The sequence below is a fragment of the Rhinopithecus bieti genome, unplaced genomic scaffold (assembly GCF_001698545.2).
Source record: "Rhinopithecus bieti isolate Rb0 unplaced genomic scaffold, ASM169854v2 scaffold_10351, whole genome shotgun sequence".
NCBI classification, from domain to species: domain Eukaryota; kingdom Metazoa; phylum Chordata; class Mammalia; order Primates; family Cercopithecidae; genus Rhinopithecus; species Rhinopithecus bieti.
In genome coordinates, this window is record NW_016806805.1 from 3409490 (window position 1) to 3431943 (window position 22454).

At 36.1% G+C, this 22454-nt stretch overlaps 1 protein-coding gene across 4 annotated transcripts in view; it reads right to left on the reverse strand.

Annotated features, from left to right (window-relative positions):
- The window catches only part of SLC12A2 (solute carrier family 12 member 2), a 106458-nt gene that overhangs the window by 80851 nt on the left and 3153 nt on the right, over positions 1 to 22454 (reverse strand). The gene's annotated exons all lie outside the window — the stretch shown is intronic.

Genomic DNA, 22454 nt, shown 5'->3' on the forward strand with positions numbered 1-22454 from the left:
CTCTTTCTCAGGACAATGATGAACTTAATTAAGTACATTTTTTGAAAATTATTTTAACTAGGCTTTGTAATGGTGAGAAAAATAATTAAATTTTTAATTAATCCTCATGTTTTCATTAATAGACATAGTTATAACTTCAGCTATGTGAAATACATGGAAAATGAGTTATTTTAAGATAACCAGGAATTCAAATATGAAGTTTAATGTTGTGACAGTAGTTCATACATTTTTCAAAAGAGATCCTAAAAGACATTAAATATTTTCCTTACAGCACACAGTTTCATAACTATTATCAACCTATGATTATTTTACTATACTATAAAAGGATGCCCCAGGCTTACGGAAAATGGAACCAACCCCATAAAATTTAAAATTACCCCAAATTTGCAATTGTTTTAAACTTTATTAAGCTTTATTGAGATATAACTCAAATATCACACAATTCACTAGTTTAAAGTGTACAAGTTAATCATTTTAGTGTATCTACAAAGTTGTACTCTTATTCCCAGCATCACTACAATAAACTTTGGAATATTTTTATCACCCCAAAAAGAAATACCTCAATTTCCCCTTCCTTCAGCCCCTGCCAATCACCAACCATTTTCTGTCTCTATGAATTTGCCTATTCTGACATTTCATATAAAGGGACTCACACAATATGTGGGCTTTATGTGTGGCTTCTTTCACTTAGCATGTTTTCAGGGTTCATTCACGTTATAACATGTATCAGTACTTCACTCCTTTTTATTGCCAGATAATATTCCATAGTATGGATATGCCACTTTTTTTTTTTTTTAATTAATCAGTTGGACATTTGGGCTGGTTCTACTTTTTGGCCATTATGAATAATGCCGCCAAGAACAGCTGTCTAAAGTTGTTGGGTGAAAATATGTTCTCATTTATCTTGAGCATATACCTAGGAGTGGAATTGCTGGATCACAATATAATTCTTGAAGTGACTACTTCTGGTCATTTTTCTCATCTCTTCCTTTGTATGAGACTGCAAACTGTCACTTCCCATTTCAGCAAATACGCCTCCCTATTGTTAGCCCTCTTCCTACTTAAAATGAAGATGCCTATTATTCTTCTGCTTGCTGGTATGAACATAGAAACCAGTAATGGTTAAAGTTGAAGTTGTTAGAAGTATGCATAAACCAGCCAACAAACATATGAAAAAATGTTCATCATCATTGGTCATTAGAGAAATGTAAATCAAAACCACAATGAGATACCATCTCACACCAGTTAGAATCGTGATCATTAAAAAGTCAGGAAACAACAGATGCTGAAGAGGACGTGGAGAAATTACACTGTTGGTGAAAGTGTAAATTAGTTCAACCATTGTGGAAGACAGTATGGCGATTCCTCCAGGATCTAGAACCAGAGACCATTTGACCCAGCAATCCCATTACTGGGGATATACTCAAAGGATTATAAATCATTCCACTATAAAGACACATGCACACGTGTGTTTACAATAGCAAAGTCTTGGATCCAACCCAAATTTCCATCAATGATAGACTGGATAAAGAAAATGTGGCACATATACACCATAGAATACTATGCAGCCATAAAAAAGGATGAGTTCATGTCCTTTGCAGGGACATGAATGAAGCTGGAAACCATCATTCTCAGCAAACTATCACAAGAACAGAAAACCAAACACTGCATGTTCTCACTCATAAGTGGGAGATGAACAATGAGAACACATGGACACAGGGAGGAGAGCATCACACACTGGGGCCTCTCGGGGGGTGGAGGGGTAGGGGAGGGATAGCATTAGGAGAAATGCCTAATGTAAGTGATGGGTTGATGGGTGAAGCAAAACACCATGGCACACGTATACCTATGTAACAAAACTGCATGTTCTGCACATGTATCCCAGAACTTAAAGTATAATTAAAAAATAAGAAGTATGCATAAACAGTAAAAGAAAAAAATATGACTAGGGGCCTGTGGAGCTCAATCACAGTAACAACCCACCTCAGCTGTACTTCTATGACTGTTTAATGTGTTTCAGGCAGCAGAGTCAGGGACAATCCCAAATAATAAGAAATTACTCTGAACAGGGATCGATGATTCAACTGTTCAATTATTCAAATAAAGTCAGAAAAAGGAAGTCTGCCAGTTAATTCAACGAACTTTAAAGAGGAGTTCCTTAGCTTTCACCATAGAATACATAGTGCTCTTCAGTTTTTTAATGAAAGTAGACTTTAAAATATATAACCTCCAAGTATTACAAGAAAATATAATGTCTATAATATACACAAAAAAAGGCATCTCTCCTCCCATCTACGTTAAAAGAAAACTAAAGTTGTATGTACTTAGTACGCTAATTTTTCCAAGGCTAAGATTTCATGTGGGTGTCTTTTTAACAATGCAAAAGTATGCAGGCATCCAAAAATTTTTGCTGTGGGTGTTTACCAGAATTCCAACTCAGAGTTGAAGAGCTAGCAATAATTTTGCAACTAGCTTTCCATCATACTACACACAACTATGTTATAAGAACAAGTAAAATTTTCCAGTATTTTATTTTAAAATAAAGGTATGTCCACACAAAATAAAAAATGTATCTTCCCTATCATCTTCTGGCAGATCTATTTTTGAAAGTGTTTTAGTTATCTCTAAAATACAATTCAAAAGTCAAAAGCAAATAACTGTTTTTATTTGTAGTTCAATTAGTAGACTTAAATATAATAAAATTGGGTTCATAGTTATACTAATTTCCTGAAATACCAGGAAACCAAAGTAGAAGATACATCTTTTGTTTCTTTAAATTCGTTTCAGAGAAATAAGAGAATTAGCAGGTATGGTATTTGGCCCACACACACACACAAAATTTAATTTAAAAGTATAAAACTGTATAACCAAGGAGGTTCAAGTGTGCAATTATGAACTACAAATTATGCTGATACAAAGGCACATAAAAATCTTCACTCCACCTGCCATTTTCACAGAAATGATAGATTTTTGGTTTTTACTGTATATTCCACACTAATGGATAAACAGTAGAAATTGGCAACATAAATGATTTTCTGGGTAATGCTATATTAAACGAAGCTATCCAAATTTAGTACTATTCCAGAAAATAATCTTTCAAAAAGTAGCATTATGAATATTTGAAGTCTCCCAGCAGGGACTGGTAGGAGAGAGAAAAACAGGGGGAAGAAAGGAAGAGATAAAGGAAACAATGGAAGATCCAGATATTTAGGCCCTCAGTAATCAAAAAGGAAAAGATTCAGTTGAACATGTTGAATTTGAGGAGCTATGGGACAATCAGAGTCCTATCCAGCAGTTAAAAAATGTATGACTGGAACCTAGGAGAGGAGCCAGGGATAAAAAGCTAGTCGGTAAAGAAGCTATACAAACAGATGAAAAGAAAAACAGAAAACATAGAAAGCTGAACACTTTTCTGAGTATGTGGAAAATACAAAAAAAAGATGGAAACTCTGGTCTCCATGGTCATCACTTCTTTGCAGGATGTAGAGAAAAGGATAATTTTTACACTAGGGATGATCTCTTCTCTCCCTAGTATATTCAAATTTCCACCTCAACTTGATCATTCCCTCTCCTTTAATCACAGTTAACTTTTTACTGCCCTCTGACTCTAGCCAAAGTTTCTAATAGTGCAGCACATTCTTAAATGCAAGCCAACCTGGCTTCCCCTCACCACAACACCAAAATCGTTTTGTTAGGACATCCAATGACTTCTCGGCTGCTAAATCTAATGTGTATTTTTCAGTCCCTGTCTCACTGAACTCCTACAGTAGCATCTGACACTGTTAGCCACTCCCTTCCTTGCAACAACACACTCTTCTACCCAGCAATTAAGTGGTAGGAGTTCCTTTAGCACTTGGTCCTATACCCCTCTCCCTTGCTCATGCTGTTATTTTCTATGGTTATCATACCAGACTCATAGCTTTAAATATCATGTATATGTGTTAAGTCATAAGTGATGGCTTAGGTTCAGTCCTCTTTTGTGAGTTTCAGCCCTGGATATAAAACACTGATCTTACCACTTAGGATGTTTCATTACATTTACTACTCTAATCCTCACCAAAAGATAAAAAGAACTTCTCGATGTAATATAAACAGTGACTTCTGTCAAAATGGAGAAGGAAATAATTTTTCTTTTTGGATCTAGTTTTAAATTCCTGATGGTTTCATTGAAAACACTTAAGTCCATTTTCCAAACGATAGAATTCCACATATTATAATGAGTCAAGGTAAACTATTTTAGGTATCTATTTTTAGGTATCTATTTCCCTTATTCCTTTGTTCCCAACTCTGCAGAAGCCAAGGGCTTCTAACATGGTCCTCATAAAAAGGACAGCAGAAGTTCTGCACTGGATAGCTCCAGAGGAGATTTTTAAAATTCTGTATTTTGCAGAAATATCTCCCAGGGTATGCAGCATCTATGAAACTGCTATACAGGATTGTTACAAACAGCTGTACCAGACTACCTTTAAAGAAGAATTGCTATAGTGTCCAGAAAATCCATCTGAGAAAGCAAACTTTTTTTTTTTTGAGATGGAGTCTTGCTCTGTCGCCCAGGCTAGAGTGCAATGGCGTAATCTTGGCTCACTGCAACCTCTGCCTCCTGGGTTCAAGTGATTCTCCTGCCTCAGCCTCCCAAGTAGCTGGGATTACAGGCACCTGCCACCACGTCCGGTTTATTTTGTATTTTTAGGAGAGACAGGTTTCACCATGTTGGCCTGGCTGGTCTCAAACTTTCCTGACCTCAAGTGATCCGCCCACCTGGGTCTCCCAAAGTGCCGGGATTACAGGTATAAGCCACCGCACCCAGATTCAAATGTTTTAAGTATGAAATTGTGTACTAGATAGAGTTTTGTGTTATTTAACTTTGGAAGTTTATTTGGAGGCTATTCTGGTAGAGAGGGTAGGTAAAATAGGCCAATCATTCGGTTTCTACATTATCTAGGATTTTTTTCCAATTAAACAATCCCCATTAGCAGTTCAAGCCAGCATCTCCTTTTAATCAATGTTCCAGGTCAAACTAGTTCTTTCTTCCCTTAGATATTTTCCCACTGCAACCTCTGGACCCCTGGGTTTACCTGTGCATCCATGCCTTTTTCACGAAGCCTTGAAAAATAGTGTTATCCCAAGGAATTCTTTTGATCTGTCATAAATACGTTGTTACCACACATAGTACATTTTGACATGATTAAAGAAAAGGCAAATATTAGTCTGTTGTAGAAGTGACATTCCTATATTTTTCCATAGACCACTTTCCTATTTAATTTTCCTTGAATTTCATAATACCCCACCAAACTCTTATCTTTTCAGTTAGGTAATTGAGGGCTCTAACTAAAATATTTAATTTGATATAATGTTCTTTTCCTGAAATACTGGTTTTAAAGTATTTTCTCCTGAGGGACTTTTGGTTTGCCTTTCTCTCTGCCTGTTAAATGCACTTTGAAGACGGCTGCCTCTTTCTCATCCTTTAGGTCTTAGTTTAAATGCAGCCTTCTCCTTCCCAAAACACCTAACATATTGTTTCTTCTTAGTCCCGTTTATTTCCTTTGTGACACATATCATACTCTGTAGTTATCTTTTATATGTACTTGGTGTTTTGTAATCTATGCATTCCCTCAGTAAGTATTAAAATGGAAGGTCCACAACAGCACAGATCTTTCCTGTCATTTTTATCAAAGATACGGTAAATGAATATTGAGCTTTCATGAGGAATCTGTTTCCCAAATAATGTCCTGAAATAGTAGAGTGAAATGAGTGTCTGTTCTCAAGTCAGAGATAGGCTCAAATCCCAGCTCTGCTACTTACTAGCAATGCGTGCTTTGGCAAGTTATTTAATCCCTCTGGTTCTCAGTTCCAACATATGCGAAATGGGGATATTATCCACTCAATACTGTCTGAGAAGACGAAGTGAGAAAATACAATAATTGTACAGAACACAAAAACTCTCCTATGTTCCTGGTGAGAATACAAACTGTTAAAACAATTTTGAAAGAAAAGCTTGGGCATATTTTCAAGTTGAAAAAATGCATACCTTTATCCCAGCAATTCTACTCCTCAGCATATCCTTAGAGATATACAATACTTCTATGAAGCAAGATACTTGTATAAAAACGTTTATATCAGCACTGTTTAAAATTGCCAAAAACTAGAAACATCACAAACATCCTTAACTGTAGAATAAAGAAACTGTAGTATATTCATCCAATCGAAGATAAATAGCAATTGAATGAATTGTGGAGTGGGCACAGTGGCTCATGCCTATAATCCCAGCACTTTAGGAGGCCAAGACTGGTGGATTGTTTGAGCTCAGGAGTTCAATACCAGCTTGGGCAACAAGGCAAAACCCCATTTCAATAAAAACAAACAAACAAACAAACCAAAAAAACAGTTAGCCAGGCATGGTGGCACGTGCCTGTAGTCCCAGCAACTTGGGAGGCTGAGGCCAGAGGATCACTTGAGCCCAGGAGGTTGAGGCTGCACTGAGCTGTGGTCACACCACTGCACTCCAGCCTGGGCAACAGAGTGAGACTGTCTCAAAACAAGAAAAAAAAAAAAAGAGTGAATCATAAAAAGACACAGTATAAATAAATGAGTGTCACAAACTAAGAGTGAACAAAAGATGTCAGATTGAAAATATGCTATACAATTCCATTTACATAAATTTTTAAAGCAGGAAAAACCAGACTAATAGTCTTCAGGAATACATAAAGGTGACAAAAATCATTAAAAAAACAGTAACACCAATACCCAAAGAAGTGATCACCATAAGTCAGGGCAGTGGCTATTTTGTGGAGGAATTAGAAGGGGGTGCACACAAAATTTCTAGGATGCCAGCAACATTCTATTTCTTGATCTGGGTGGTGATTACATAGATGTTCATTTGATAACTTATGTTATACATTTATATTTTATGTTCTTTTTAGATTCCACAATAAAAAATACTTTTAAAACATTGAGAAAATGTGTTAAATGTTTAGTACACTGCCTGACAACAGAGTTAGCGCTCAATGAATTTTAGCTGTTGTTATAAACAAATAAGCGATCTACTATTGCAACTGCCCATACTGTGAGCTTAAAACTGGATGTTGAAAAAAATACATAATAATAAATACCGTAAAACATTACTAATCTAGACGCTACTACATAGCTTCTTATAATTTGATATTGGCAAAGTTTAAGATTACCTCTAAAAGACTTTTAAAAAAAAGACTTTCGCACACAAATATGAAATCACCATTCCGCATGGTGGTGTTAAAGGATTTATCACCTACACCATCTGCCAAGGCAACAGGGTATAGCACAAGAATGTGGATTTAATGACCAATGGTCACAGTACTAGAAATGTTTCACAACTTCTCTGACACTAAAAATTTAATAAATGATAAACTCTTTCCTATTTGCCTTAGTGGCACTGATACACACTTTACAAAAGGAATGTCTAGGGTTAATATGAGATTGCCTAATCTGAGAACAGAAACAAAACTTCAGCGCCCAGCATTATTTCAGCAAATTAAATAATGGTTAATGACAGCCAGCAGAGTGGGGATCTTCATTTTAGGGCACTGTTAACATACAAAAATGTATTACTTTCTTGGCAAGTAGCTTATTGTTGATTTAAATAAACCCAAAATTATATTTCAAAAATGTTAAAGTCCACCAAAAAATGCTATTTATTTACACCCTACAAACTTCTGAATTAAAATGTTATTAAAGATATTTTAAAGATCAAAATTTCTTATATGGTTTAACAGCATCTGCTTAATACTAAAGTAAGTCAAAGTGTTAAATTACTATCATGAATCACAGCTGATTTAGCAACTAAAAATATGTGCATACATATGCAAATTTCGACCCCAAAGTGGCTGGGTTTATTCTAACAGTTGTTCTAACAATTTTTGTTGTAATCAAGTACTGGCCAATTATATCATCCCAAAGCTACCAACATTTCCTATCCGTGCTGTCGGTGATTGGTGTATTCAGTGTAATGCTCCCCATACAGACCACTCTTTCAAAACAAAGTATTGTTTTACAGGAATCCAATCTCCTCTGGTTAACAATGCGCTATTAATATCCAGTGGTATTAATGCAAAGCTCAAAACTCAAGTGCCACAGATAAAATTGGATGGTGTGACTATGTGACTTTACAATGAACCAAGTCAGAACTGCTGATTACAAAGAATTCAGTCCTCTACCTGGCCCATCATGTTCTTTACTAACCATTCAAGACTGAGTTACAACAAAATGCATTAGAAATAGCATTCTTTCAAATCCCATACAACTTGCTAATGTCAATAAACTAAAAGCTTGAAAACATTTTAGTTACCAGAAAACTTACACCTTCCAGTATCAATTAATAACTGTGCAATTTATATTTCAAACTATTTTAAAGATGAACCAAAAGTTGATAAGAAGATAGAGAAGTACATGTCTAGTAGCATCATAAATGGGTAAAACACTGGAAAAGCAGTATGTATGAAAACCATGTAATTAAAACTACATTTTAGTATATACCTGGATAGATAAGATACACTTGATTTTTCATATATTTCTCACAGGAATTTATGATACTTCTCACTATGAATACTGGTTAAGTATCCCTTGTCCTTTTTGCATGGGACCAGAAGTGTTTCATATTTCAGATATTTTCAGATTTTGGAATATTTGCATTACACCTACTGGAGTTCAGCATCCCTAATCCAAAATGCTCCAATGTGCAGTTCCTTTGTGCACCATGTAAGCACTCAAAAAGTTTTAGATTTTGGAGTATTTCAGATTAGGATACTCTAGCTCTATCACCTTTCCCATTTTTCATATAAGGAAACTGAGGGTCAGAGGTGAAGTCCTTTTCATAGAGGTCCCACAGACTATTAAGTAGAAATGCCAAGAGTTAAATCCCCTTGAGTGCTACATAATGATGTTTCTGTCAACAATGAACTGCATATACAATAGTCCCATAAGATTATAATGGAGCTAAAACATTCCTCTCCTACTGATGTGGTAGCCATTGCAAGAGTATAGTGCAATGCATTTCTCACGTGTCTATGGTGATGCTGGAGTAAACAAACCTACTAAGCTGACAGTAACATAAAAGCATAGCAGATATAATTATTCATAGTATATAACACTTGATAACAATAATAAATGTTACCGATTTATGTACTTACAATTTTTATCATTGTTTTAGAGCTTACTTCTACTTACTTAAAAAAAATAATAACTGTAAAACAGCCTCAGGCAGATCCTTCAGGAGGTATTCTAGAAGAAGGAATATATACTGTTATTATAAGAAATGACAGCTCCATGTGTTATGGTCCTTGAAGACCGTCCAGTGGGACAAGGTGTGGGGTGAAAGACAGTGATATGGATGATCTTGAACCTTTATAGGCTTAGGCTAATGTGTATGCTTGTGTCTTCGTTTTTAACAAAAAAAGATGTTTAAAAGAAAAAAACTAAAATCTTAAAAAATAGAAAAAGGTTTATAGAATAAGGATACAAAGAAAATATTCTTGTACACTTGCACAGTATGTCTGTGTTTTAAGCCAAATGTTATTACAAAAGCGTCAAAAAGTTTTAAGCAATCTAAAAGTTTATAAAGTAAAAAGTTAAAACAAGCTGAGGTTAATTATTGAAAATATATTTTTAAATAAATTTAATGTAGCCTAAGTTTACAGTGTTTATAGGTCTATAGTAGTGTACAGTAATGTGTTAGGCCTTCACATTCACTCACCACTCACTCAGAGTAACTTCTAGTTCTACAAGTTCCATTCAATAGTAAGTATCCTACACAGGCGTACCATTTTATCTTTTATGTTGTATTTTTACTGTTTAGGCTTTTATGTGTGGATATGTAAATACTTATCATTATGTTCCAACCATGTACAGTAACATGCTGTATGAATTTGTAGCCTAGAAGCAACAGGCTATACCATATAGCCTAGGTGTGTAGTAGAATATGCTCTCTAGGTTTGTATCATTATGCATAATGACAAAATCACCTAATTATGTATTTCTCTAAAGTATCCCAGTTGTCAAGCAACATATGACTGTATGTGGATGGAAAAGAAACCAGAGTAAATGAAAAAGAAGTAAAGACAGGAAAGAAAATACTCATGATACATGTAGCTGCACTTTGTCAGATCCCTGACTTTGCTGCTTTTTAACTGAGAGCCTTTCTCAACTGTGGATAGCTTAAATGGCTGAGAGTAAAGTCCTAGTAACTTGAAATATCAGGAAATAGAGCCCAAAGTCAACAGAGGAATTGGAAATTAAGTGAAAAGCCTCAGAAAAAGTAGAATGATAGCAAGGGTAAGCCCCCAAATCTCTGCAAGCCACCAAATTACACAAGGGGCCAACCTAAAAATAAGTAGCTGGAAATCATAAAATACAGAACAGAGATATCAGTTATTATATGGGGAGGGGAGTGGATGGGGGTGGAAAGTCTGCAGTTTGAGCCTAGATAAAAAGTGCCTTTTAGAAAAAAAAAAAAAAAAAAAAAAAAAAAAAACACCTAACAACAATAATCTTCAGAAGAATATTTTTAAAAACCAACCCCAAAACCCAGTCAAATATAATGTAGTATCTGCATGGCCAGTTTCCATCCAAAAAACTGCTAGACATCCAAATAAACAGGAAAATGTAACACACACTCCAGAAAAAAAAACAAAAAACAAAAAACAAGCAGTCATTAGAAATTACCTCCATGTGGCCCACATGTTAAATTCAGGAGACAAAGACTCCAAAAATAGCTGTAGTAACAGTTAAACAAAAGCAAAGGTAAATATATCAATGAGTAACAGAGATAGAATCTAATAGAGAAATGAAAACTATATTTTAAAAGTTAGAAATTCTAGACCTGGAATAAATTTTAAAGAAATTCATGAAAAGAAAATTTGAAATGAAAATTCACTAGGTGGACTTAATAGCAGAATGGAAATGGCAGAAGGAGTAAAAGTGAAAAACATCAACTTACAGATTCAAGAAACTTAACAAACCAACAAAGGATACACAAAAAGAAAAACTCTTGAGGCACAAACTGCTGAAAGCCAAAGGTAAAAGAAAATCTGGAAAGCAATGAGAAAATAACATCTTACACAGTTGGCTGACTTCTTACCAAAAACACCAAAGGTCAGAAGACATTGAAATGGCATACCAAAAAGGCTGAAAGAAGAAAGCTGACAACTAAGAAGTCTATAACCAGCAAAGCTATCCTTCAAAACGCCAGTAAAATAAAGACATGTTTAGATAAACAAAAACTAAGAGAACTTGTTGCCAACTGTCCTCTATTACAAGAAGTGCCCAAGGAAGGGAAGCAGTCTGATAAATAATGAATATAAATGAAAATATTTTAAAACCATACATATTTTTTCTCTTCTCTTTTTTTTTAAGCCATGTAACTGTTGAAAGCAACAAATACAACACATTTATCATCTAGATGACAAGAGCACTAAGAAAAGACAAAGTACTGTGTTTTAAAATTCCTATATTTCAGCTGAAGAAATTCAATATTCAAAGTAAAGTAACCACTAAAAAATAATGCAAAGATATATAACTAGACATTCAATAGAAGAATTAAATGAAATGCCAAAAAATCTTAGCACAAAAAAATGGCAGGAAAGAAGAATTTGGGAAACAAAAAACAGGTAATAGGAAACAACACGATGTCAGGCCTAATTACAATCAAATCACAATAAATGTAAACGGACTAAAAAGTGTACAAAGAGCATGAAATGGCAAGTTATGGTACATATACTTTAAAGTATTATAATTATATGAATATTCTATAGGTGGCATATGAAACTGATTATTTACAAATGTTACCTAATGCTAGATAGGGAGAGTAGGATATAACATTTTAGTTTATAAATGTACACAAATGCAAAAAGGTTAAGGGTTTGAGGTATTTAAGTTACCTTCCCTGTTTCTCAAACTTTCTATATTACTTCCTTTTCCTCATGAAACAACAAACATTTGAAATAAGCAAAGTACAGTGAAATTCTTTGAATAAAATTTTAAAGCGTTGGTTTTGAAAAAGGTTAATCCTCAGACTCTTAAAATTGAATACTCTAGGAAGGCTTGAGACTGAAATTTTCCTAAATTGTATAGTTCACTGACTCTTTTTTGTATTGAGATTTAAAACATTGTTAATTTTGTTAGCATTATGCTAGATGAAGATATTGCAATGATCAAAATTCAGCTCCTGTCCTTACATCTACTCTAAAGGGTTATTACAGACTGCTATTTTCTGATAACTTTGTTTCTGCTTTTCATTATTTTCTTATCTTCTGTTTCTGCAAGATGCCTCAAAGCCATTTATTATGAACACCTATTTGTTGTTATTGCGGTTATTTTGCTTAATTACTGGTTCTTAAATTTGTTTCTGATCAGCAAGTCTGCCTGATAATTGGGATTGATACAGGGGAGGCAGTATAATATTTTCTCTAAACCCAATCTTAGGCAAATCTCTAGAAATTTATAGGTAAGTTAGTACTGAGGCTATGTCCTGACCAGCTTTGCCAAAAATATTTCTCCTTTACAATACTTATTTGCAAATGCTCTGAGTACACAATTCTCGTGACAGTTTCATTTTAAACCAAAATAATGAGATTCAAATTGGTGATTAAATAAACAAAAAGCAAATTCACATTTTAATTTTCAAAGGAAAAAATCCTCCTATAGAATCAATAATTATTTACCATAACATTAGTTTCTAAAATATCAGGTCTGGTAAGTTATGCCCTAAACCATTAGGTTTTATTTAAAAAAAAAAAAAAAAGAGGTTAATATCTAGACCCAACTGTTCCACAATAACTCATCAGGATTTGAACTTAACACTTCGTACTTGTATGTCTGATATCCCTACAACATCTGAATAGGACTGTTAATAGCAACATACCATGTTTTGTTCATACTTAACGAGTAAAAACATAGATGTTTTTCCTAATACCTCATCTTTCCTAATAACCAGTGTCTGCTACTAAATAATTAGGTATTAATATCTATTACCTTTCCTAATAGCCAGTGTTTACCACTTACAAGTTGATATTAGCTTCTGAGTCTGTCCATCTGTCAACTACCTACCTTGCAAGGTTGTTGTGCCCAGGCTACAGAAAACTCCTGAAACATATCAGATGTTTAACAATTGACAACTTAATTTAATTCAGTACACAGTTATCTACCAGTTAAAGCCAGAACTTTGATAGACAGTACTTGTCTATATCAGGGTCTTTCAAAATTGAGAATCAGCACATCAATGAAAACAAATGACTCTGCACTCTCAATATGGTAATCAAAGACTCAACATGGTCTAGGACACCAATTCTCAAACCAGGTTATTTAACAATTACCAGGAAAACTCTAAAAACCACAAACACTCTAAGACAGGAGTATCCAATCTTTTGACTTCCCTTGGCCATATTGAAAGAATTGTCTTGGGCCACACAAAATACACTAACATTAATAATAGCTGATGAGTTTTTCTTTTAATTGCAAAAAAAATTTCATAATGTTTTGAGAAAGTTTACAAATTTATGTTGGCTCACATTCAAAGCCATCCTGGGCCACATGTGGCCCACAGGCTGTAGGTTGGTCAAACTTGCTCTAAGAGGTTGAATAAAACATACTTTGCCTGTTTATAAAAACAAAACACTACACAAACTCTTTGGGAAAGGGGAAACACCCATTTTTCCCCAGGTGGTTCTTTTAGAAATTTTGGAATCACTGGTCCAAAAGAAAAATACAAGGATAAAGAGACCTGCCCTACCAGGTATTAGCTTGAAGGCAAACCACAGCCTTGCAAAATGAGACTGTCACTCCAGGACCTTCTAAAAAAGCCACCTACTCCAACAACTGAAGACCAAACACAGATATGTAACTTAAGAATGCTTTGGAAACTAACATTTCTAACAATACAATATTAAATTTTCACAGGCCCAAATCTCCACTCTCACAAAGAAAACAGATTCCATTGATTGAAACACTTCATTGAGAACCTAATGTTCTAGACATCTTTATTTAAGGAAGGATCCTATGCAAAATTAGAAGAACATTAGATTCTCTGATGACTTTAAACTAGTGGTGACTAACCTGGCAGAAAAGGAATAAAGAAAAGAATGAATGAAGGAAGGAAAAAAGTAATTTTAGATATCACCTCCCTTGACAGCACTGTCTATCCTTCTGTGATGATGGAAATCTTTGGTATCTCAATTGTCCAATGATAACAACTAGCCAAATGTGGTTATTAAGTACCTAAAATGTGACTCAAGTAACCAAAGAACTGAATTTTTAACACGATGTTAATTTAAAGTTAAATTTAACAGACACAAGTTACTAGTTACTGCAAAGTACAACCCATATTATATTTAAAAATTTATATCATACTTTTGGAAGATATGGACAGGGGATGGCAGAAGAAATATAAAAAACTAAGATTCCGTGTATAAGAAACTTTATTAATTTTGAAAATTTTCTACTAGGAAGAGATACATCCATACACTAGAACTGTGGAGCCTAAATCTTTTCTATTTTATATTCAATGAATATAAAAACATTTGTCATAAGTATTTTAAAAAAGAAAAAAAGTCACCAAAATAACAAGAGCTTACGCAGTATTAAACTATAGGATATTGAAATGAATGCCAACTGAGACTCAGTAATGCCTGCCCCAATTTCCAGTGCTAATTCTGCATGTCTATGATATTGGTCAGGTCATTTAGTTCTTTTGGGTCTTAATGCCACATATGCAAAACAGGGCAATTTCTCTGCCAAACATCCTTTAGAGAATCTAGACAACAAATATAAGGTAGGTAAGATTCTTTTGTACCACATTAATATGTAAAGAATTAGGCCTATTATTCAGTATGTATCAATTGAGCATCTACTGTGCCAGGCCTCTACTAGATAACAACGACATAATGGTGATCAATCACAAAGTCAGCTTCTCATGGAGCTTGAAATTAGCTGAAGGATACTCAAGCAACCATGTTAATAGATATACTACCACTAACTAAAGCCATTAAGGGAAAATGAGTTTGTTCTAGACTGGAGGATGAAGGCCTCCTCTCAAAATAAGGACTGAAGTGAAATCTTAAACTGAAAGTTAACAGCGGGTGTATGGAAAGGTGGAAGGGAGAGGAAGAGTCCATGGAGAGTACTATGTACAAAGGCCACACAACCAAAGGAATTATTGTGCCACTGGGGAAGTGAAACACTGAAGAGGCAAACCAGACATAGACAATGCAGGGAGCATTGGGCAACAATGATCAGTTTTGTTTTGGGCACAATAGTGATGGGAAAGCATAGTGAATATAAGAAGTCCAGTTACAAGGCTATTGCTGCAGCTTTGTTGGTGCAAAAGTCATTGGGGTTTTTGGCATTACTTTCAATGTCAAAAAACGCAATTACTTTTGCACCAACCTAATAGGATGGTGGCATCTTAGATGAAAAGAATATTTAGAAATTCAAGTTGACAGCACTCAGTGATTGGATGGGGGAATGAGAGCAAAGTGGCAAGGATGACTCACAGGTTTCTCACTTTTGCAGTATGATGAATAGTGGTACCATTCCGAGAGATAAAGCACACACTGGCAGACGGCCTGGATTCTTTTGTTTCTGGAGGAAATGGGAGGAAATACTAAGTTTGTGAACTTGAGTTATCTTTGAGACATTAAAACAAAAATGTCAAGCAAGCATTGGATACCCAGAACTCAGAGAAGGAGTGTGGGTAGAAGACGAAATTTTGGGAGTCATTGGACTACAGATGATGTGGCATAAGGAGAGAAAAAAGAGGAACAAGGAAGAAGAAAAGTCCAAATAAAGCCTTGAGGATGTTCAGGTTAGAGAAGGAGGTGACTGCAAAGGATGCCAGGCTGAAAGAGCCAGAAAGGCAGAAGGAAAATTAAGAAGCCAAGGAAGTGACCAAAAGACTTCAAAAGAACACCAAATGCTGCTTGAAAGCCGAACACTGCTTAAGAAAAAAAAAAAAAAAAAAAGACTTTCTGAAATTTGTGATAAGAATGGAGATCACCTGTGACTTTAACAAGAACTATTTACGCAAAATAGAAGCCACACTACAACAGTTTGAGTGAAAGGTAAGGAAGGAAAGACGGTAATTATAATCAATACTCTCAACAAGTCTAGCTGAGGAAGGAAGGAAAGAGCTTGTACCTGGAAAGCAATGAGAGTTACATAAAATATTTTGCTTTTTCTGTCAGATAGAAGCTACTTGAATTTCTTTAAAGGAAGTAAGCTATTGACAGGAACAGCTAAATATGAAAGAAAATGAAAATCATAGGACCTCAGAACCAAACTGCAAAATACTGTTCACATCTACACTGTCCAATATAGTAACCAAAGGTCACAGGGAGCTACTACTTCAACACTATTGAAATGTTTGTCTGAACTGAGATGTGCTGTACTGTATGTGAAAAACACACACAGGGTTTCAAACTTTTGTACATAAAAAAGAAATTGAGATATCTCATTATAAATGTTTTAATATTCATTGTATCTGCAATGTTTTAGACAGTGTCAAATAAAATATATTATAAATTAATTTTGCCTACTTCTTCACTTTTTTAAACGACATATGTAGTTCATATTATATTTCTGTCAGACAGCACTAAGAAAGACCTTAAATGGTAAAAAGCCATAATCACAATGAGTGCTAGTCAAAACTTGGGATTGAGGTCCTCAGCCCAGTCATGCTCTGTGAAGTTTCCTACCTCTTTCCAAGACCGTCAGCCCTGTAGCTCAATTCTTGAATTGCAGCTAAAAGTTTTAATCACCCCCCTTCCTCTCATCTCAGCTACTGCAATGGTTCCATTAAGATGATAACGGGCTTTTACCAAAGGGGTAGTGATTGATAGAATGAGAGGTGTTCAGATACTGGATGTGTTTCAAACATACAATTGTTGGGATTTGCTGATAGTCTGGATGGGGGATGTATGGACAGGGTAATACCTATTTAGAATGGAGCTGATATTAATGGAGAAGTCTGTGGGAAGGGCAGGTCTCAGATGATTAGGGTCCTCTAAGTCTTTCCCCACTGGAATACTCAAGTCTGCCCTGCCAAACCACCTATGCTCCCCTACAGAAGTCTCCAAAATGGCTAGCATATCATACCAAATTTTGTTTGAAACCAAAATGATGGAAGAGCTAATTCACACTGACCCAACAAAGAACTATCCAACAGGTTTCCAGAATTCTGAACCTAGATGAGTATCCAATTTGTGACTATTCAGAAAAAGCACAGAATTTTTTTTTTTTTTTGAGACGGAGTCTCGCTGTGTCTCCCAGACTGGAGTGCAGTGGCAGGATTTCACTGCAAGCTCCGCCTCCCAGGTTCACGCCATTCTCCTGCCTCAGCCTCCCGAGTAGCTGGGACTACAGGCGTCTGCCACCTCGCCTGGCTAGTTTTTTTGTATTTTTAGTAGAGACGGGGTTTCACCGTGTTAGCCAGGATGGTCTCCATCTCCTCATCTCGTGATCCACCCACCTCAGCCTCCTAAAGTGCTGGGATTACAGGCGTGAGCCACCGTGCCCGGCCAAAGCATAGAATATTTTTAAAAAATTAAGGCAGAGAAACTTCTGAGTCCAATGATACTACCAATGTACTAGCCATAATTAGCTTCTGCTGAGAGTCAACATTCCACTAAGCTATTTTTGCTTTTCGGCTTTCCTCCGTCTTCCAACTAGAAACCCCAAGTTCTCTATCAGTTCCAAGTTTTCATAATAGCTTTAAGCTAGCATTGGTAGAGATCCTAGTGAAAATGGAAAAAGACAAAGGAGGCCCTCAGCAGATAGAAGCTTTCATGGTTTAAATGAGACACCACTAATATGTTTTTAACTTCAGTATTTTAAGTCATTTTCCTTGTTGCTCAACCTCAGTGGGCTTTCACTTTGTGGAATCAACCCACTAATTCCCCACCCCTTCGTACAGTATTTGAAACACTACTAGTTTTCATGGTTTTACCTGAAGAACAAACGCACATTTTTATGCTAAAAAAATTAAAAGCTGTTTTCTGAAGTTCTACTATTTAACAAACCAGTAGCTGCAATTTTACCTGTGTGCCTCATTGGAGAACTAATTTGTAGAATGAAACCTTATCTTGAGTCCATCTCCCAAACCTGCCCTTCCCACAGACTTCTCCATTAATATCAACTCCATTCTAAACAGGGGGAAAACCCTGGTATTACTTTGTCCATACATCCCCTCATCCAAAACATCAGCAAATCCCAACAATTCTACCTTTGAAACACATCCAGCATCTGAACACCTCACTGTATCAATCACTACCACCTTAGTAAAAGTCATTATCATCTTAACGGAACCATTACAGTAGGCTTCTAACTGGTTTCCTGCCTTCTACTCTTGCTTCCTTACAGTATATTCTCTACACAACAATCAGAGTGGTATTTTGAAAACATAAGTCAGATCATGTCAAATCTGTGCTCAAAACCCTACAATGCCTTCCCCTAAATCACTCAGAGTAAAATCCTAAGTCTTTATCATGATCTGCAAGGTTCTACACTATTTGGTCCTCACTATACCCTGACTTTCTCTATCACACTCTGCCTCATCTATTTGGTCTTGCTGACCTCCCTGTCTCTCAATCACACCAAGCACACTCCCATCTCAAAGTCTTGGTATCTGCCATTCCTCTGCCTGGAGTGTCCTTTCCCTGGTATCTGCATGGGGGTCACCCCTTTCTAGAGCCTGCTCACATATCAGAGGTCTTCCCTAACAATGCTAAAACAGTACCACCCAGCCATCATTGAGCCACCTTTAATTTTCCTAGCCCTGCTTTAATTTTGTTTGTTTATTGTCTCCTACCGCTAGAAAGTCCCATGACTTCGTTTTGTTCACTGCTATATCCTCAGCATTTAGAACAGTGTTGCTGTTGATGTTCAATAAGGATTTGTTGAATAACTGGGTTCACATTTATTTCACTTCAGCATGGAACTATACTATAGACTTCCCAAATATATATACATACATATATATATGTAACATAATGGAAAATCAATGAAAGCAAACATACTCCACACATAAGAACCAAGAAACTCTATTTGGTCCTTTAAATTCTAGCCTTACAGGATTTTAAAATGTATGAACATAAATACACATAGAGAAGATATTAATTTAGCAGTGTACTGATTTTCGCTACATTTTAAATCCCAAAATTTATCTTTCCTTCTACCCAGAAAATTTTATGCTAAAATTAAAAGCTGTTTTCTTAAATTCTACTATTTAACAAAGCAGTAGCTGCAATTTTACCTGTTCACCACATTGTAGAACTACTTTAGTCAGTGTACACCTGGGGGAATGCATATAGTATTATGAGTAAGCTTGACTTCAGTGGCAAGTGGCACGGGTTTAGTAGGGTAAAGCCCCTGGCAAAACTGTGAAATCAGCCAAATTTGACTTTGCCACATGTAAATATTTCTTATCAGGGTCCCACCTTTACCCAGTTCTGGACACTACCCTACTCTTCCCCTCACCCTCAAAAGACACATTCTTGTTCCTCCAGGTTGATTTTCAAGGACTAAAGCTATACACTGAAATGATTAACAGTGTGTGAAATTTCTTGACTAGGCATCAACACAGCCCACTCAGAGAAGCAGCTCATGGTTAGAAGAGATACTATAATTATTTAGTGTTTTACTTAAAGTCCTTATTAAGTGACAGGAACTGCTCACCTGATTTGTACATCCCATGAACAAATCTTTATTAAGTGTGCATTCTCTGTATGAAGATGAAAAAAAGACATATACAGATGCTAGTGAAGAAGTCATAATAATCAATATTTACATCATCCCATCTCCTCATTTCTGTCAGTTATATAATCATTCAACTCTCAGGAGTTCAAGGTAGAGAAATGGTGGTGGTAATCCCCCAGGGGTCCCCCTCAACATCTTTGTTATCTTAGAACAGGTCTAAGGCATAGAAGAGATAAAAAGAGAAGAACCTGCTGTTTCTATGTCCTAGCTTTAAAGTCAGAAAAACCTGGATGTGAAGTCCAAATCCAGCTATACTACTATTTTTTTTAGACAGGGTCTTGCTGTGTTGCCCATGCTGAAGTGCAGTGGCTGTTTACAGGCATGGTCACAGTGCACTACAGTCTCAAACTCCTGGGCTCAAGCAATCCTCCTGCCTCAGCTTCCCAAGTAGGGACAACAGGGTCTTACCTACCATGGTGCCTGTCCTCCAGCTATACTTTCTGTAAAAGTGGCTCTTAAGCAATTTCTTGTTTCTTTTCTTTTTTTTTTTTTGAGATGGAGTTTTGCTCTCGTTGCCCAGGCTGGAGTGCAATGGCACATTTTTGGCTCACTGCAACCTCCACTTCCTGGGTTCAAGCAATTCTCCTGCCTCAGCCTCCTGAATAGTCAGGATTACAGGCATGTGCCACCACACCTGGCTAATTTTGTATTTTTAGTAGAGACATGGTTTCACCATGTTGGTAAGGCTGGTCTTGAACTTCTGACCTCAGGTGATCCACCTGCCTTGGCCTCCCAAAGTGCTGGGATTACAGGGGTGAGCCACCACACCTGGCCAATTTCTTCTGTTTCTATTAGCCCATTTCATCTTGAGTAAAATGTGTATAAGACCTATTTCTTAGGAGTTAATGAAAATCCAACAAGCAAAGTGACACCATGAAAGACAATATAGTTGCTCCCTTGACCTTTCTCCTTGTTAACAAGAAAGGCAAAAATAGAGGAACCATATAGAAACCCTTGACATACCACCAGCAAAAGGCTCTAAAGCCTTGGCCCAAGGACAATTGCAACGATAATGCTACCTTTAGAAACAAAAATACTAGAAATTACGGTTTACTGGTCAAAATAGTAAAACAAAACAAAAGCAAAACAAAACAAAACAAAAAATAATTTTAATGCTTTAAATTCACTAAGAGCTAGTATGGATTGTCTACCACTCCACTTTCCACATTCGATAATCTTGCATTCCATCATACATGTTGAAGATGTCCATCAAATACTTTCTTGTTACCCTCCACCTTTTATTTCTTCCTATAGGGCCAAAATCCATACTTTGATTTTCACTGTGTGTGTGTACATATATACATTTTAAATCAATTTCTGGCATCAGCTTTGAAGAGTTTCTGCCTTTCTAAAAACTATTTTCTCTCAGTTTCCCCCAACACTGCTCTCCAGGCTATTTGACAGTATGGCAGCTCTTCCTTAATTTCCTTTGCTAGTGGCTCCTCAATCTCTAACAGACCTTTAAACAATCTCGAAGTCCAATGCCAGACCCTATTTTCTGTTCTCTTATCTACCACTCTCCCTAAGTAATTTAGTGCATGACTTTAAGCAACTAAACCTTTATATGTAAATATACGTGTGTGTGTGTGTGTGTGTGTGTGTGTGTGTATCCATGACTCTTGGAATAAGCTGTCTTTGTCTTTACAGGCTACTCAAACAGAATAGTCTCAAATACAAACTTCTCCCAACCACTGAATCTATTCCTCCTCCAATCTTTCTCACCTCAAGCAACGGTACCAACATCTATTAAGTTTCTCAAGTTCAAAATCTAGAAGTCAGCTTCTATCTCACCCGCACATCCAATCCTTTCTGCCACCAACCTTTACTATCTGTCACCCAGACCACAGTAATCACTTGAGTCTCTTTGCTTCCATTCTTGCCCCTGCCAATCCATTCTCCACCCAGAGCCTAAAGATGTTAAAACAAAATGGATCAGGTGGCTACCCCACACAAAATTCTTCAATAGCGTCCCACTACGTTTATAATGAAAAACACTGATCTCCTTTTAGTTATGTGAATATACCACTTTTTCTCACCCCATTACCTTCACATACGCTGTCCTTTTCTTCTGGACTGTCATTCCACCCAATCATCAACTTACCCTTCAGGTCTCAGCTTCAATGTCATACTTCTCAAAAAAAAAAAAAAAAAAAACGCCTTCCCAAAACCCAATTAAAATTAGGTCCTATTACATCTTTACAAGTATCCTTTTCTTTCATAATACTTAAAAAACAGTTATTAACTATGTCATTTGTCCAACTATTTTGTTAATGTCTGTCTAGGCAGAAGCAGTAACTGGTTTGCTAATCACCGTGTAATCCCACAGTGTCACAACCATGTTGTCAACATCTAAGATACCCCCTTCCCCAATAACTATTTAATAAATGGAGAACTCATACCTACTGGTCCTAGAATGGCTATGCAATACAGCAAGATGCACCAAGGATATTTATCTATTCCCCTACAGTTGGACATCTAGACAAAATACTTTTAAAGTCAGTGATGGATAATGAAAGGAATTCAACTGGAGGAAAGACAATCTAGTCCTTTTCCCTAACAAGTTTCTGAAGTCTTTTACTTCTTTTGTTCTTCTACAGTTCCCAACACAGAGTTAGTCCCATGGTAGATAATTACGCACTTAGTAGACCAAAGTAGAGTATATGCCAATCAACCAACTGCTA